The sequence below is a fragment of the Lepisosteus platostomus genome, unplaced genomic scaffold (assembly GCF_059453375.1).
Source record: "Lepisosteus platostomus isolate fLepPlt1 unplaced genomic scaffold, fLepPlt1.hap1 Scaffold_47_H1, whole genome shotgun sequence".
In the NCBI taxonomy this organism is placed as follows: domain Eukaryota; kingdom Metazoa; phylum Chordata; class Actinopteri; order Semionotiformes; family Lepisosteidae; genus Lepisosteus; species Lepisosteus platostomus.
In genome coordinates, this window is record NW_028291667.1 from 257,184 (window position 1) to 274,458 (window position 17,275).

The 17,275-nt window shown below is 42.5% G+C and overlaps 5 non-coding genes across 5 annotated transcripts; 2 read left to right on the forward strand and 3 right to left on the reverse strand.

Moving 5' to 3' along the window:
• Positions 1-342: 342 nt before the first annotated feature.
• LOC148633382 (U5 spliceosomal RNA) lies at positions 343-459 on the reverse strand. The gene has a single exon (XR_015933977.1). It is a non-coding gene; the product is annotated as a U5 spliceosomal RNA (small nuclear RNA).
• Positions 460-850: 391 nt separating this feature from the next.
• Positions 851-967, reverse strand: LOC148633383 (U5 spliceosomal RNA). Its single transcript, XR_015933963.1, has one exon. It is a non-coding gene; the product is annotated as a U5 spliceosomal RNA (small nuclear RNA).
• Positions 968-1,358: 391 nt separating this feature from the next.
• Positions 1,359-1,475, reverse strand: LOC148633384 (U5 spliceosomal RNA). The gene has a single exon (XR_015933971.1). It is a non-coding gene; the product is annotated as a U5 spliceosomal RNA (small nuclear RNA).
• Positions 1,476-8,187: 6,712 nt separating this feature from the next.
• Positions 8,188-8,259, forward strand: trnag-ucc (transfer RNA glycine (anticodon UCC)). Its single transcript has one exon. It is a non-coding gene; the product is annotated as a tRNA-Gly (tRNA).
• Positions 8,260-9,431: 1,172 nt separating this feature from the next.
• On the forward strand, positions 9,432-9,505 carry trnat-agu (transfer RNA threonine (anticodon AGU)). The gene has a single exon. It is a non-coding gene; the product is annotated as a tRNA-Thr (tRNA).
• The last annotated feature ends 7,770 nt before the right edge of the window (positions 9,506-17,275 follow it).

Genomic DNA, 17,275 nt, shown 5'->3' on the forward strand with positions numbered 1-17,275 from the left:
TGCCGGTCGTGGTTGGCAATACACCTGGCCTTACAAACGAGCCAGTGGGGCCCGTTCAGCTCCGGGCTCATCGCCTGCGGCTCACGGCTTGCGAGCGTGCCCAATCCGTGCGATAACTCGGAAAACACCCGGCCACACTGTGCCGGAAACGACGCACTCTGGGAAGCCGCTATGCAAAGCGAGGTCCCAAGATCCCCTGCGGCCGGACACTTCCCGCCCCCCAAAGAAAAGAGCGCCAATCAGACGCCGGAGACCGTGGACTCGCGGAGCAGACTGCCACAATCGCCATAACAAGACCGATTGCGAGCGTTTTTGTTTTCTCTCTTTGACCAGCCAGGCTGCGCCCCACCCGAAGGCAGGGAAGCACAAAAAATGCATGGAACTCATTCATGCTCCTCTCCACGGAAATCTTTAGTAAAAGGCGAAAGATTTGTACGAGATGAAGAGAAACCAGAGTGCGTGGCTGCACAGCTGCAGGAGCCCAGGCCGCCTTCAACGCCTCTGCGCTGCCGGTCGTGGTTGGCAATGCACCTGGCCTTACAAACTAGCCAGTGGGGCCCGTTCAGCTCCGGGCTCATCGCCTGCGGCTCACGGCTTGCGAGCGTGACCAATCCGTGCGATAACTCGGAAAACACCCGGCCACACTGTGCCGGAAACGACGCACTCTGGGAAGCCGCTATGCAAAGCGAGGTCCCAAGATCCCCTGCAGCCGGACACTTCCCAACCCCCAAAGAAAAGAGCGCCAATCAGACGGCCGGAGACCGAGGACTCGCGGAGCAGACTGCCACAATCGCCATAACAAGACCGATTGCGAGCGTTTTTGTTTTCTCTCTTTGACCAGCCAGGCTGCGCCCCACCCGAAGGCAGGGAAGCACAAAAATTGCATGGAACTCATTCATGCTCCTCTCCACGGAAATCTTTAGTAAAAGGCGAAAGATTTGTACGAGATGAAGAGAAACCAGAGTGCGTGGCTGCACAGCTGCAGGAGCCCAGGCCGCCTTCAAGGCCTCTGCCCTGCCGGTCGTGGTTTGCAATACACCTGGCCTTACAAACGTGCCAGTGGGGCCCGTTCAGCTCCGGGCTCATCGCCTGCGGCTCACGGCTTGCGAGCGTGCCGAATCCGTGCGATAACTCGGAAAACACCCGGCCACACTGTGCCGGAAACGACGCACTCTGGGAAGCCGCTATGCAAAGCGAGGTCCCAAGATCCCCTGCGGCCGGACACTTCCCGCCCCCCAAAGAAAAGAGCGCCAATCAGACGGCCAGAGACCGTGGACTCGCGGAGCAGACTGCCACAATCGCCATAACAAGACCGATTGCGAGCGTTTTTGTTTTCTCTCTTTGACCAGCCAGGCTGCGCCCCACCCGAAGGCAGGGAAGCACAAAAATTGCATGGAACTCGTTCATGCTCCTCTCCACGGAAATCTTTAGTAAAAGGCGAAAGATTTGTACGAGATGAAGAGAAACCAGAGTGCGTGGCTGCACAGCTGCAGGAGCCCAGGCCACCTTCAAAGCCTCTGCCCTGCCGGTCGTGTATACGTCGAATATACGTATTTCATGACAGACAAGGGCTCCGTTGGGAACAAAGAAACCCGTTGATTCTTTTCAGCAGCAGAAATACAACCCTTTAAATACAAGATGACAGAACAATGACGAAGGGCATGCCGGGAGGAACTCATGCACTACAGAGGAAAGGGGGCGGGCACGTACAGTTCACATTCAAGCCACAAGTACTCTTCTCGGATGTTGCACAAACAAATCCTAACGTCTTGAAAGCATTGCGGGATGTTTGTGTCCCACTTCCCGTGGCTGCAGGATGACTGACACGAACGGACAAACACAATCTGTGGCGTTTAGCGTGACATAGTCTTGCAGGCATCGTGCTGTCTCACTGCAATACTATACCGCTGGAGGAAACAGTCCATCTGGCCATGAAACTCATTTGAACGTCTAGCTACAGCAACTAACAATATCATGATTTATTCAGGATGTGTGGAATCAGCACGTCCCGGAGATAGCTTCCGAAATCGTGAGCATTCTCTGGTGGTAGGGGCGTTCAAGATGGCGCTCAGGTGGGAGGTAAAGTTTAGTGGTTGAGGATTTTTTTTGAGTTTTTCATGACCTAAATGTTAATTTTTGCTTTTTTTGACTACAGAAAAATAAGGACTTAACACTACTTGTTTAAACTTCAGTTATAATTGAAAGAAAAAAAAACGATTTTTTTTAGGTTTAAGAATTTCGATATGAGTAACACTGGGAAAAGAAAAGAGAGTGCTGGGTCTTCGAAGGAGAAGTCTAAGAAACCTCAATCGTATATGTATAGCACTACAAGAAAATTGATGGCAACTAAAGGGAAAAGTGAAGCAGCTGGAGGGGACGTGGAAAGAGTGCTGGAGATGCGCTCGTACGCGAGCGCTCGCAGCCCAAGTGAGACTCAGCTGCCAGAGGAAGAGCCGGAGTCCCTGCCCAGCACACCTGTGAAAACCCCGGCAGCCAAGAGAGGAAGGGGCGACCTGACGCTGGAGGAGCTCCAGACCAACATCTTCAACATGATGGCACAGAGCATGGGTGAGCTGAAGGAAGTGATTTGATCTAATACAGTCGCAATCGAAAGTCTTAAAAAGTCCATGGACTGTGTGTTTAAAGAGGTTGAAGACTTAAAGTAGGCTGGGCAAACGATTTTTAAATTTTAAAAAAAATAAATAAATAATGAGATATAATGATGTTTTCCTGCTTAACTTAGACATTGCACGACTTTAAAACATATAAAAACAGGTTTCGAGAGTTAAAAACCACTTTTTATGCGCGAAAAATGGGTGATTTTTCTTCCTCGTGATCAGCTCAGAATCTTTGTGTACGCTGTAAGGTTTTTACTTCTTAATTAAACGTTTAAAATACACGAATTTCATAAAGACAACACACGTTTCGAAGAGAAAAAATCCCATTCTTTTCTCTTCCTGGTGTGTGAAACTGATCAGCAGGTCTTTTTTTCCCAATCAGAGGCTCTGAAAATAGCGTACCGCCCACTGCCCTCCGTCAGAGAGGGGCGCGGCACCGAGAGAGGGAGGAGGCGCGGAGCGCAGCAGTACAGAACGAACGTTCTACTGCCTGGAGCGCTTACGGCAGCGATCGCGTCTGCATTTATAACTTAGTTTTTAAAATTAATCAAGCAATATGAACCATCTCTTTTTACTTTTAAGTCACTTAATTATCATTAAACACAGCTTTCTCACCACCTAGACTACTTTTTGATACCATCCTTAGACAAAGCAGAAACGTCTTGTTCTGTCTAATGACATTACAAGTGGAAAGATTACAGATTTTAATCGTCTTTAATTTTGTTACGTTATACATTTTAGAAACGTTTCATCCATACAAACACCACAAAACTATTCTCGATTGTATTTCTGAATGGTATGTTACACTTAGTTCACTGTTTTAAATACATCTAATTAAGAAAGTTAGGTGTTAGCATAAACTATTAGCAATCAATATTAAATTTAGCACTGTAATAATTTGTTGCACTTTCCCCCGCATCTTGTAAAAATATATATTTTCATTGTTCAAATATACATTAAATCTGACTATCATATAATAAGTTAAATACAAAACTAAAGAAAAAATAGGGTTAAATATAATTCAAAATATTTTGCTAACAATGTTAACTATTTATAAATAATAAATTGTATTAACTAAAGAGTAGGATGGCACAGTTGTTAGTATGCTTTTTGTTTTGTTTCTTTTTCATAAATACAACAGTAGTACCTGATGTCTCAGTGGCTTTCAAAATTAAATTTTGCATGCAAACCTGTGAACTAGAAAGATAACTAAGATATCCATCCATTTATAATGGTGGCAAAGTGGTTAGCATTGCTATCTTGGAGCACTGGGGTCCCAGGTCCCATCCTGTGTGTGTGGGGTTTGCATGTTCTCTCTGGGTTACATGGTTTTTCTCCATATGTGTGATATGACTCCCTCTTGCACTCCAAAACATACTGGTAAGTTAATTGGTTTATGGGAAAACTGGCCCTGGTGTGTGTGTGTTTGTGTCTGTCTGTCCTGTGATGGACTGGCGCTATGTCCAGGGTGTATTCTGCCTTGTGTCCGTTGCTTACTGGGATAGGCTCCAAATCCTCTGTACTGGATAAAGAGATTAGAAATGGATGGAAGTAAAGGCACTGTGTGGATTGAACTATACACAGTGTTAGAAACCCACTATGAAATGGCAGCATCTCACTGAGAATAAAATATTTTATAGTGCTGGCTTAAGTAAACAGCCTTTCCAACTCTCTTGCACATCAGTATCCATACCTAGTTATTTAAACAAATTGCCTCTAATTATAAACATCTTAATATGCTGGCTCTGTGGATCCGCATCAGCGATGTTTGCCCATTCCTTCAATTCATGTCCATCCAACACACAGTTCAATGCTAGCAACTACACAAAATCTAAAATACAATCCTCATTTCAGTATCTATGTAAACATACAGTCTGTTAACTTCATCATCTTCATCAAAAGTATGCCTAACCCCATTAGGAAGTGTTCTTGTTATCAGTGTATTCCTCAGCTATCCCAAAATTATCTTCTTACCAACATCTCTAGTTTTTTATCCTGCAATAACTCAGCCAACACTTAAATCTCGAAAAGCTGCTTGTGTTCATTTCTTTAAATCACAAATATCATGTGTAAATACTGTCCATATAATAATCTGCATTGTGGAATAATAGTTTATTTTAAAGGGAACTAGAGAAACTAAGAACTAGAGAAATCAAGAAAGGCTTTTTTTTCTAGAATTAATAAATGCACATCCTGTTCACTGGGGAAATTAAATCCACACTGAGCAATCTTCAATATGTTCAGAATATGACAGCGAGAATCCTATCAGGGATGCATTACACCTGTTTTCAAGTCCTTGCATTGGTTACCTATCAGGTTTTGAGTCAACTTCAAAATCCTCATCCTCATTCAGTACCTACAGTATATGGCTTATTATCTGTCTACTCCCCACCTTTGTCCGTCTGACTCTGGTCTTCTAGCTGTCCTCAAGAACATCTACATTCTGTGGGTGACAGGGTCTTCTCTAGCTGCACCCCAGAGCTCTCAATTTGTATTCCCAGTGATATCAGTCACGTACCCTGAGTGCATTTAAATCTAACCTCAGAACCTTTCTTTTCAGAAGACTTAGTGTCTGTATCTGCTTCATTTTCTAATTTTGGTAGCACCTCTAACTGCTTGTCTTTCTTATATGTATTTACTTTGTAATCTGTGGTCCTTTTATCTGTTTTTATATCTACTGTATTGCTTTGAGATGCCACTTTTAAAGGTGATATATAAAATAAAGTTTTTTATTATTGTTATAGAGAAACATGATCAGTTTTCCCTGGTCCAGATACTGTAAAAAGATCTAAAGCATACTAGTTTGTCACTCTTCTCATTCCCTTTGCTAAATAACTTTTCATATTAATCTGATCAATCTAACTGCCTGTTTTCTGTGCTTTCTCTATCCTGCTAGATTTGCAATTATTCTGAACATTTTCTTCTTGAAATAACTCATTTCTAAATACCTTTTTTCACTGTTAACATCTTGCAGCAAAGCTGCGACAAAATATACACTTAGCACAGTTCATCCTGCTACCAACATTGAATAACAAAATCCTAAGATTTCTATATTTATGTCTTTATTTAGTGGTTTCATTAGTGACAAAGGCTAAACTTTCTTGGAAAAATGTCTTTTATGTGTTGCAGAAAAAACTGACTTGCTTTAACAAAGTATGTTTACAAATCCTTTCACCTGGCAATCTACCTGAATGCCCAACTATCTGAGAAGCCCTCCATGAAACCATGGTTGCTATTAATTCATTTAGGGCTTATTGACAGAATTGCTGTTTTTTATGCATGCTAATTTTCTGATTCCTCACTCTGTTTCATGTTTATAGATAAGACTTTATTGATCGTGAAGGGAAATTGATGTACATGATGAACATGTTTGCATGTTCTTTTGTAACATACACCTTTTTGTGATTTTTTTTGTATATCTAAGCAAGTGTTCCTGCATCCCTCTTCTGCACTTTAGTCATGGCTTTTTTTCTGTTTGCTTATTTCAAAGCAACACCTGCTCCATTTCTAAAACTTTTTACTCATGTGCATTTTTGTATTTTTTACACCTCTAGCACTTTAACATCCTGAATTTTCATTTGCCTTAATTTGTAGAATGAACTTGAGTTTTAGCCTAAAGAAGTTTTCATTATCTTTTGTTTCTTGTCCTACAACTGTTATTATTGATCACCGAATTATTGTTCTTGACATGACTTCATTCAGCCTTTCCTGAACGTCTATGACAGGCAGAGAGAGTGCTGTTTCTGGTGCGATCTTTTGCAGCTGACATTTCACTGTTTTAAACGAACAAGAAATTAGATTGCTCATAGATCACTTATCCTATATAAACACAGCGTAATTGCCCTCCGAAAATCCTCTTTTTCTTGTTCGTTTTAGAGACCTTGATCGAAACTGATTTTAGATGTCAGAAAGGATTTCTTTTCTCTGTATTTCCTACATTGCTTTGTCGAGATTTTAACTTTATATTTAGGCTCAGATTTCAACTATAAATCGTACACTAATTAATAGCAGTAAATACTGATGTTTTGCTCCCTCTTACCACAAAAATATATATGTTTTGTAGCTGGGATGAACTTTATTTCGTACGCGTAGCTACTGCGATTTGGACACGAAGCGGTTAAAGATGGCGGCAAATCAGGCACCCAGAGAGGGGGGGGGGGGGGCGTCGTCTCGCCTCCATAACTAAAATGCCAAATAGGAGTGGCTTAAGCGACATACACAGTCGTGTAACTGACAGTTTGAGGTAGCCTATCGTGTAAATTTCGCTTTGTTGCTGATAGGTTAAGCTTTCGAAACTCTGCCCCAAAGTCATGTGACTGATTTTTCGCCCTGTTTCGTTGGTTAAACGCAATGATCACAAGCACCACCATGGTAACTGGGATGTGTAGTTTTTAATTCCGTTTGAATTATAACTGTACGTACTGTCTTCGTATTTGGCCAGGGCTTTAAAGAGAAGGCGCGCCAAAAATTTTCGGTGCCGTCGTCTCCGCTTTAAAGGTACCCCCGTCGCGGAAGAATTCGATCTCGGGACGTTTGCCCAGCGTACTTAAAGAGTGAAGTAAAAGTTCTTAAACAAGTAAATACCAAACAAGAAAAGCATATTAAAGAACTTGAATTGAAAGTGAACGATGTAGATAGATACCGTCGATGATGGAATTTAAAATTATTTGGAGTTAAAAAGGAACGTGATAAGGACCTTGTTGCAACAGTGAAGGGTATCTGTAAAAGGACCCTGCCGGACCAGGAGGACGTAATATCGGCCATTGACTTTGTTCACAGGCTCGGGAGAGCGAACATGTCTGGGCAAGTGCGCCCCAGATCGATTATAATACAGTTCACCAAGAGGACGGCGAGGGACATGCTGTGGCAAGCGGCGAGGGGGAATGAGTATTTGAATGGGAACAAACTGAGGTTTGCAGAGGACCTGTCTGCCGCGGACAGGAGTACCAGGAACCAGCTGTGGCCCCAGGTTGAAGCTGCCAGAAGAGAGGGGAGGAGAGCCTACTTTGTGGGAGCGAGGGCCTTTGTGGACGGGAAGGAGATTTGCTCCCAGTGACTGCTCAGTTAATGATTATGTTTGGTTATATTTGTTATACCAGTATATACTAGTGTTTCTTTAGTGTTAGTTTGGAATGGTGTAGTTAAGTGTTAAGGACTGTTATAGTTCTGGTTCTTTGAAAAACTCAATAGTTTAGACAGTCTTAGAGTTAGTTATTTGCTTTTGTGTATGTCTTTTTCATGAATGCCAGAGGTACTCGAAATGTTGTTAAAAGAAAAACTGTGTGCTGAGTTTTATTTTTTACAGGAAACGCATGCATGTTGAAACTAAAGTTTATAAATAATTGAGAAATATTAAAGCAAGGAAAATATGATACGTGTAAAATATACAATTTGATCACATAATTACTTAATTACCTCTGGTAGTTAAATGCTTTTTTCTGCTGCGTTTTTTTTCTCTTGTACATGACTCTGATCCTCTTGTTGTATTTGTATTTGTAAATTCTGTTTAATAAAAAAAAAATTGAAAAAAGCATTCTCTGGTGGTGTCCTGCAGGCTTCCTGTGGGTGTGCGTTGGTGGTATAGTGGTGAGCATAGCTGCCTTCCAAGCAGTTGACCCGGGTTCGATTCCCGGCCAACGCAGTGGCGAATGTTTTCAAATGCTGTCATGAGCCTTGGATTGTGACTAGCAAAGTGAAGCCTTTTGAAAGAGCTAAAGCACTGAAAAACGGAATTGAAGGAGAATCTTACAGGGGATTCTGAGCGGTGTCTGCAAACACGCAGTCCGATACAGGTGCTGAAAGCTTGAGCTACTCTCAATGTCATGCTGCTTTTCCCCGGAGTAAATCTGTTACATTGAAAGAATGCTTCTCGCAGGTTCAAAAAGGGACCCTTGTTAATTGGAGAAATCAATGATTTTGAATGAATTCTGTATGCGTTAAAAGACAGCTATACACAGAAAACATGCAGGACACAGCTCATGATGTTTCCCGAGCTGAAACACAGTGCGTTTTTTCAAGCTATCTGACAAAGCCCGCCCACTGAAAACTGCGGCAGATCGTGTAAAGACGTTCAACTTTGTAACTACTGCACGCACAGGAAGCAGAATAAATTCCTCTTTTCAAACTGTCAAAGGTTTGCTTTACGAACGCCGCAGGACATCGCACAATCTCTTTTGAACAGGGACAAACGATTTCTTATGGGGCGCAGTAAGTACTGTTACTGTCACTGCTCGATACCGACGTTGGCCTACTATACCATGTTCAGCCACTGCTAGAAAATGTACGGCTCTAGCACCGGAGCAAACAACAGGAGGGCCGACGTCGAACAGGCATACGTGTCAGTCATGGAGACCGATGAGAATGGGATTCGAACCCATGCCTGCAGAGCACAATGGATTAGCAGTCCATCACCTTAACCACTCAGCCACCTTGTCGACAAAACTGGGCTGTCCGGACATGGGTTGGCGCGCTCCAGATGATCTTTTTCTTTTTTTCCCCACGTACTCGAGGGTCATTTTCCTGTTCCACATGTGATTTCAACATTTTCCTTGGGAGATGTCAAGCCAGCAAGCCACTGCTGTGGTTCAGTGGCCAATGTGGAGTTCAGTGGCCCTGTTGTACACAGAAAGCACATTGAGCTCCTTGGACATGAAAAGTTCCAGATAAAAGCCATTTGTCATCCTTTCTCTTGGTGTCGATGTTGCTATTGTATGTAAAGGTGGCAACTTGCTCAGCGAGCAGGCGGAGCACACACCGAATGCAGATGTGTCTGAGTGGTGTGTCCAAGTGGCTGCAAAAGGACAGCACTCCTGGGGCACCGTGGCTTAGTTGGTTAAAGCGCCTGTCTAGTAAACAGGAGATCCTGGGTTCGAATCCCAGCGGTGCCTTCTTTGTGTCTTCTCGAACGGAACTGGTCCTTACAGACAACCGCCTACGGCTAGACTTAATTAAATGCAAGTATTCATTTCCTGTCTTTAACACGACTTGTTTTTCTTAAAATGGATGCAACTTGCAAAACATGAAATACAAACCTTGCTAATCAGCGCTAGCAGCTGGCAAAAAAAAAAGAAGTCAGCAATGTTTTTTTTCTTTAACCTTAACCCTCCTAATGGAGAAGAGTTAAACGACCAAGTCTATGCAGCTTAAACGGTGCGCACGTCGGGTTCTTAGCTGATAGGGTGGTAAATCACGCTCACCCCAGTCCTTAATCTTTAAAAGAGGATACAAAATTGAACCTAGTCGCCACATCACATACATCCTGTTAAATGATAAAAAGGTAACATCTATCCTCGCTCCAGAGTAAATCTCACGTTGAGGGCATCTTTTTTTTCACTTTACCGTGAGTCAGGCTCGGCTGCACAGAGGAGAGAGCAGAGCAATGAGATCACAGGGACAGGGGAGTCACACTCTGGCGGTTTGAATACGCGGAAGATCACTGAGGGATCCACAGTATGTGGACCCTCCGTTCGCCATCAGTCCACACTCCGGACTCTGAATCCTGCCATCCGAGTTAAGATCTCGGCGGAACCTGAGGCGCAGTTCCTTCTTAAAACGTAATCTGGTGAGCATTTCTAGAATCGCACTTGTATAGATGCAGCCTTTAATGTGTTGCTAGGTTAAAATTGATGACTTCTTGTATTTCAGTAGGCAACTGCCCTCTTGATTTTGGATTGAATTTCTTTATTACAGGGGCGCTTTTATGAAGACAGAGTCATGTTCAGGTACTTTGCTTGATGGAGGAAGCTCATTTCGGACTCTGTGATCTGCTCACCTGGAAAGGTCTGCTGTACTACTACAAGAGAGAAGTAGGGTCTGGAAGAAGGGACAATTTTATGATGCTTTGGAAGATAATGTTTTTTTTTTCTTATACTGAAAATGAAAAGTAGTTGTTTCTATATGGACTCAGTCTTTGGAATTTGTATATTTATACATTTCAGTGAACCCTCAGCCATTCCTTCTGTATTGTAATTCAATTTCTCTTTTAAAATTCCTTCCCCACTTCTAGGACCTGCAGTTGCTGAACTCCACAATGGCTTCTATTGGAAAGTCTGTGACTGAGACCATTATTTATTTTGGAGCAATGAGCAATTCTTATATGAATGCAATAAAATCATTATGCTCAAACTATGAGAGAGAATTTTAAGGATAATTTAAGAAATCAGTCTTAGCTTGTTTCTATACACAGATGGTATTATTTTTTTTCAAAGGAAACCCGCGAGGATTCCCCTGGTGTGCAAGATGTGCCTGAATACTTTTGATCAGCTTCCTGCTCACTTCAAGAGGGCGTGTATGAAGCACGCCATGGCAGAAGAGATCAGGTGGCCTCTCAACAGGTGAGGGAGGACATGATGAATCACCTGAAGAACGGGGTCATCGTGGATTACCACAGAATAGAGATCAAAGGACACTTTGTGGGCTTGAAATACAAAGAAAATCATGTTCTATGGGACAAGATAAATACAAAACTTAAGCTTTTATTTTAATTAGATTTATTTATAAAGCATAAGCAATCATTTATTACATTAATATATGTGAAAATAACATTTTAGTATCATACGTTTAGTATATTTAGTCCCTAATGCTGAAAGAAATGATCATAGAACATGACATCTAACCTTACCTGCTGTGTTTTTAATCCCTATTGCTCAATGCACGGTGAAAGCATTGCATACATATGTCTGACAATGAGGAATGGGCCCCTGAGACAGTCATTTGCCTGTTTCACAAATGATCGTATTTTACTAGAGATTCTGTTTGGGATTCAGATGTGCATTCGGACAGCAATCCCTTTCAAGAAATGATACGTTCTGGATGAGGTCAAAGGTGCTGGAACACTGTATTTAGGATGTGTTTGCAGAGACTGTGTGTCTCCTGCTTCAACGCAGTGAGAAATAGATGTGCTCCTGTAATTCATTGGTACATGCCCAGGGCAGTAAGCAGTCTGAGGATTTATTTCCAGACGGCATAGAGCAGTGAAGCAGTGAAGTAGTGCAACACACTGGATCATTATATTATTAGAATCTATTCTACTTAAATTATTACATTATACACAATTTGAGTTCATTTTAAAAAGTAAAAGGTAATGAAAGGAATGCATTTTCGTAAGAAAGATAATACCGATATGCATGTGATAATCTTCCTTATATCATGTAGTGCGTCATTTGGACACTTTGTGGGATTGAAATACAAAGAAAATCATGTTCTATGGTACAAGATAAATACAAAACTTAAGCTTTTATTTTAATTAGATTTGTTTATAAAGCATAAGCAATCATTTATTATATTAATATATGTGTATAGCGGCGAGGCTTATTAATAAGGCAGAATTAAGTGTTCTGAGCCTTCCCAAATGAGGCCCCATTTCTCTGTTCATCTCTGTGGTGCAGCCACAGAGAGACTATTCATGCAGGGTGATTTAAGGTCCTAGGATAGCTCCCAAAGGGGGATGCACTTAGCTAAGCCTGGCTATCATGATCAATGGTCATCCATTGGCGCCTATCTGTCTAGGGAGTGCCAGTTGGACATCTGGACTGCATTACTAAGTGTCAGGACTAAGTGACTCATATCTCACCTTGATCAATCAATCAGGGACTGGTAGGGCCGAGTAACCCACGTGGGACTCTGATGCCCATGGAACTTTCAGCCAATCAATGAGCTGAAGTTCCTCCAGGTAAAAACAGGCAACACAGAGAGCCTGTGAGATTCAGTAAGATTCAGAAGGGAGGATTCAGAGGATTCTGTGGACAATTCTAAAGGGAATTCAAAGGAGAATTCCAGGGCAGGACGGCCCAGGAGCAGAAGGCTCCCAAGGGCAGGACATTCTCGCAGCGCGCCTCCTGACCATCCTGAGACTCAGCCCGGACAACCACGGAACGGCCAGTGTGTCCGAGTGCCAGAACTTTCCTTTGTTCTAAGAGTCTAGAGCGGAGGTTGCCAGAGAATAACCAGAGGATCCACCCGAGGTTAGCACCAGCAGCAGGCCTTGTGAACAGGTCAGAACTGTGGACAGCTGAATCACTATTCAGAACTAGCTCTTCATCAGAAACGAACCGGTCCTCTTCCTGACTTGCTCGGACCCACAGTCACCTTTTCTCCTGTGCACAAACTTTGCTAGTTAAAGCCAACACTAACTAGCCGGTCAGTGAGCATCAGCAGCGCAGCGTCGCAAGCCGCACAGCACAGCCTGGCACGGAGCCAGAGAGCGCGGATTGGACAGCAACAGCCTGCAACTGTTTCTTTGTGCCCGCAGGAAGATCTGAATCCCCAAAGATTGGATGAGTATTCAACTTCAATGCATTACAGCTCGAGAATTCAATTGTTATCCCAACCAGTTGATATCAATTTAATTCCTAAGAGTTATGTACTTGTTTGAGTATCTAATGTAGAAGTTATAACCAAGTTCATTAACGAAACGGTCTTAATGAAATATATACTGAACGTATGTCCTCCTGATATGTGTAACACTTCGTAACTGACTGAATATATATCTTTTGTATTCTGATAACCCTCTCGATAAGATCTGTTAGGTTTACATGCATATTTTATGTATTAATAAATGTATCCTCGTGTATTAGTACCTGTGTGTGCGCGTTGTTTGAGTTATGTCGCATGGTTGGATTCTAAAGCCATCAAAAGAATCAACTTTGTGATTTACTGCTACAATTAATAATTGTCTCAGTAAATGCCCAAACCCTACAGAACTGGTGCCTTCAGAGAGCCACTACATTTAATTTTGCTATGGCAACATTACATATTTGGCGTCCCTGAGCCGGTTTTCTTACATTATTTGGCGTCCCTGGGTGGGCGTGGCAAGACTGAAATGAGTCAACCAAGCGGAATAATTCAATATAAAACGCCGCTGGTTTCATACACAACAATACGGTGTGCTGAAAGCCGAAAGAAAAAAAAGTTCCCCTTGCTCTTTAAGCAGTGCTTGATTGTTTTGTGATCTTTTGCGATCTACCGGGTTGATTGCATACTTGATCTTGTGGTTTTCTGTGGTAAAACTGTGATTTCGTACTTAAAAGTAATACTCTTTAAGTTTAACGATGGTTGCTAAAAGGTCTGAATTCGAGTCGCTATTAAGCACTCTCTCTAGCAGCGACAGGTCTGACCACGATCTCTTCCATATCTCCGTCAGCGGAGAAGCTAGAAGGATAAATCTCCATTCTCTGAGAGAGCTAGCGAAGGACATAGAGAGATTTGACCCCGCAGTGTCAGAGAATAATATCGAGAGTTATATTCAGGACCTCAGGTATACCCTGCAGTATCTGCCAAACGCCACAGAACAGGAGAAAGTGTTTCTGGTCAGGAAAACTACCAGCAGAGCTGTACATGAGTGGATGGCTAGGCAGATGAAAGAAGTCTGTAATGATTTTGAGAAGCTTTGTCAAGCACTTATTGAAGAATACAGTGCGTTTATTGACCCGACTGCTGCGATAGCCGCCGCTCTTAACATTAAGCACGAGAGAGCAGAGTCCCCTCGCGAATATTACGAGAGACTTAGACGAACTTATTTTGCAGGGCGAAATGATGAGGGTTGCGAAGAGAACACACATTTCAAGGGTTTATTCATTGCGAATCTCCACCCGTCAGTCAGAAAGATGATCTTAATGCATACAGATGCACAGACCATGAAAATGACTGATATTAAGAGATTCGTGCAGAAAGCCTGGGAGTATGATGTCCAAAGTCGCTCTGAGCAAAAAGCTGTTAAAGTGACTGTGTTTGCCGTCAGAGCCAGCAGGGTTAATTCCCCCCTGCTCGAAGGAGCACAGGCTCCTGAGCTGGCTAAGCCCCGTTCCAAAGCATGCACACAGGACCGCACCCAGTGTCCTAAGTGCCATGAGAACACCGGGGGAGGGAAAGGGCTAGATAAAGCCGAACAAAAGGATTCAGTAGCCGCCCGCCTGGCCAGGCTTGAACAAGCTTTATTAGGACAGGGACAACCGCTCCCCAAGGCTGCCGGAAGCGTGAATGAGCTGATACTCTCCACTGGAGGAGGCGGAGACCCGCCCCCTCTCCCTCCCTCAGTCTATCTGATTGAGCGGAAGGGTTCCTGCCTGGATGAATTCAGCCACTCCCAAGTCAGTGCTGACTCCACCCCTGAAGTCACAGAGCAGGCAGTAAAACACAGAGGAAAAGCAAGTAGCTTTTACCTCAAGGCTGCCATGGGAGATGTCTTACACAGTGAGACACTGATTGACACTGAGGTTGAAAGGTGTTTGATGTCACACGGCAAGCTCAAACGGGTTGAAAAAGAAAAGGGCATGCGACTCAGAGAGGAACCTTTGGTGGATCACCAGAAAGGCAAAGTGTGGAAACAGGTCAAGGCTCCTAAGCCTTCTGTACAGAAGGAAAGGGGGGCCAAGAGGCAGACTGTGCTCACACAGTGCCCACCGAACACAGAAGCCTATGTGGAGATTCCTTCTGTTCCCTCTGGACAAGAAATAAAAATATTTCCTTGTTCCCCGGATATACAGGGAAGTCGTGTCCCGGCCAAGGTCCCAACAGACTCCATGCCACAGGAGCGGTGCTCCAAGCAGCCGCCTGATCCACCAGGTAAAGCACACACCTTTTACATCCCTAAAGAGGAGCAGATCTCCCCACCTGGCGATGAAAAGGAGCTTTCCCTGTGCACCCTGGCACCCAAGAGGGGTCAGGAACACCACCCTGCAGTGGTGGAAGGGATCCAGATGGCAGGAGAGCAGGTTGGTGATGTAGCCCTCACCCTTAGCCCTGAGAGGTCCTCTATTAGTGAGGATCTGCTTGAGCAGCTGTCACAGGGCCACCGCCAGGTGCCCCTGGTGCAACATTCACAGGTTAGACAGGAGGTCCAGCTGGACGCTGAGACTACTGCACTGTGGACACACCTGATCCCAGATGCCGATGATGGTATAATTCTTATAATTGCTTAGTGATTGTATTTGGAAGATTATGCACTAAACAGACTTCAGGAATGCCAGTGGATCATTGTGCTATTTGGAATTATTCCAAAAATCAAGTGACCTCTTTGCTGTAGTATTTTTAGTATTATTTATTTAGTATTAATAAAGAATAGATTTATTAAAGTCGTGCGATGTGCAAGCGGGATATGTAAAATAATTTAAAATAAAGTTTTTTATTATTGTTATAGAGAAACATGATCAGATTTTCCCTGGTTCAGAAAAAAAACGATTAAAATCTGTAATCTTTCCACTTGTATGTCATCAGACATTAACGAGTACAACCCCCCTCTCTGCCGGAGTGCTGGCTGTGACGAATTAAACCAATTTCACAGGTGTTTTCAAAGTAGGAAGTACAGTGTTAACTAGTAGATGGCCTCCTCAATGAAATCGCTTCAACATGCTAATGCGTTGGTGTAACAGTCCGGGCGTGGCAAGCTTCCAATGTCAACTCGACTCGATTGGAAGACAATGAACGTATTTTAGCCCTAAATGAATTAATAGCAAACATGGTTTACATAAAAGACATTTTTCCAAGAAAGTTTATAATAATACAATCTATAGTTGAAATCTGAGCCTAAATATAAAGAAAAAAGCATTTTCAGAGAGCAATCACGCTGTGTTTATGTAGAAAAAGCGATTAGGTTTATGAGCAATCTAATTACCTATTCGCTTAAAACGCTATATAAAATAAAGTTTATTTAAAGATGAATGATAAGTGTCGCAGTTTTAATAATTTTCGTAGTAGGGCTTGGACAGATTCCAAGTGCATTTTTGCAATTTACGTTGCATTGTCCAATGTGATGTTGTAATACAGTTTAGAATACAGTAAGTCTAAACTGTATCAGCTTTATTTATGGGTTGCAATTTAGAAAAAGTCAAAAACCGCACTCAAAATCCAATTTAGAGCTTTCTGGCAAGAGGAGACACCCAAATTATAATGTAACATGCCACTGTTTGTGCATGAACAAAGTTATACTGCAATTTTCCTTAGATACGCGATTAAAAAAAATAATTTTTTTGAATCCCCGGCCAAACACATTCCATAAGAATCAGCGCTTTTATACAGTATATCGCCTTTAAACACGCGTTTACGATTTAAATCAAAACTCGATTCAAATCAATATAAATGTTTATTTTGTAACGCATAGGTGACTATTCATTGTTATTAAAAAGACGTAAATTCGATCATGTTGTGATATTTAGAAATATAAATTTGTTTTGATGCGAGTGAGGTTTTATTTAATCTCTGACCAAGGGAAATGTTTCATTTTTTCAAAGAAATGTTTGTTAAAAATTAAAGTCATAGTTCCATGAGATTCAACCACAGACCATGTGACATAGGAGTCAGGAACCTAACCCACAGCACCACCAGCGCAGTCACATGCTGAGGGCTGAAAAAGCACTACAGAAACATTATCGACTATAAAATAATGTAATTAGGCACAGAAGAAGTTTACAGCACAGTACAATAATAAATGCTGACCATGACTTTAGAAGCATAAATTACCTTACACTCAATTTAAACACAAGCTGTCTTTAGCCCTCTAAGCTGGTTCATACAGAAATGTAGAGAACCAGGCTCAGAACACACAGCTTCATTAGCGAATACATATGCAGAACAACTAGAGAAGATGTTTTACAGAGGATGGATTTTTAGAAACATCCCATCAGTGACATCACTGAAGTCAACTCCTAGGTAACTGTCGTGTG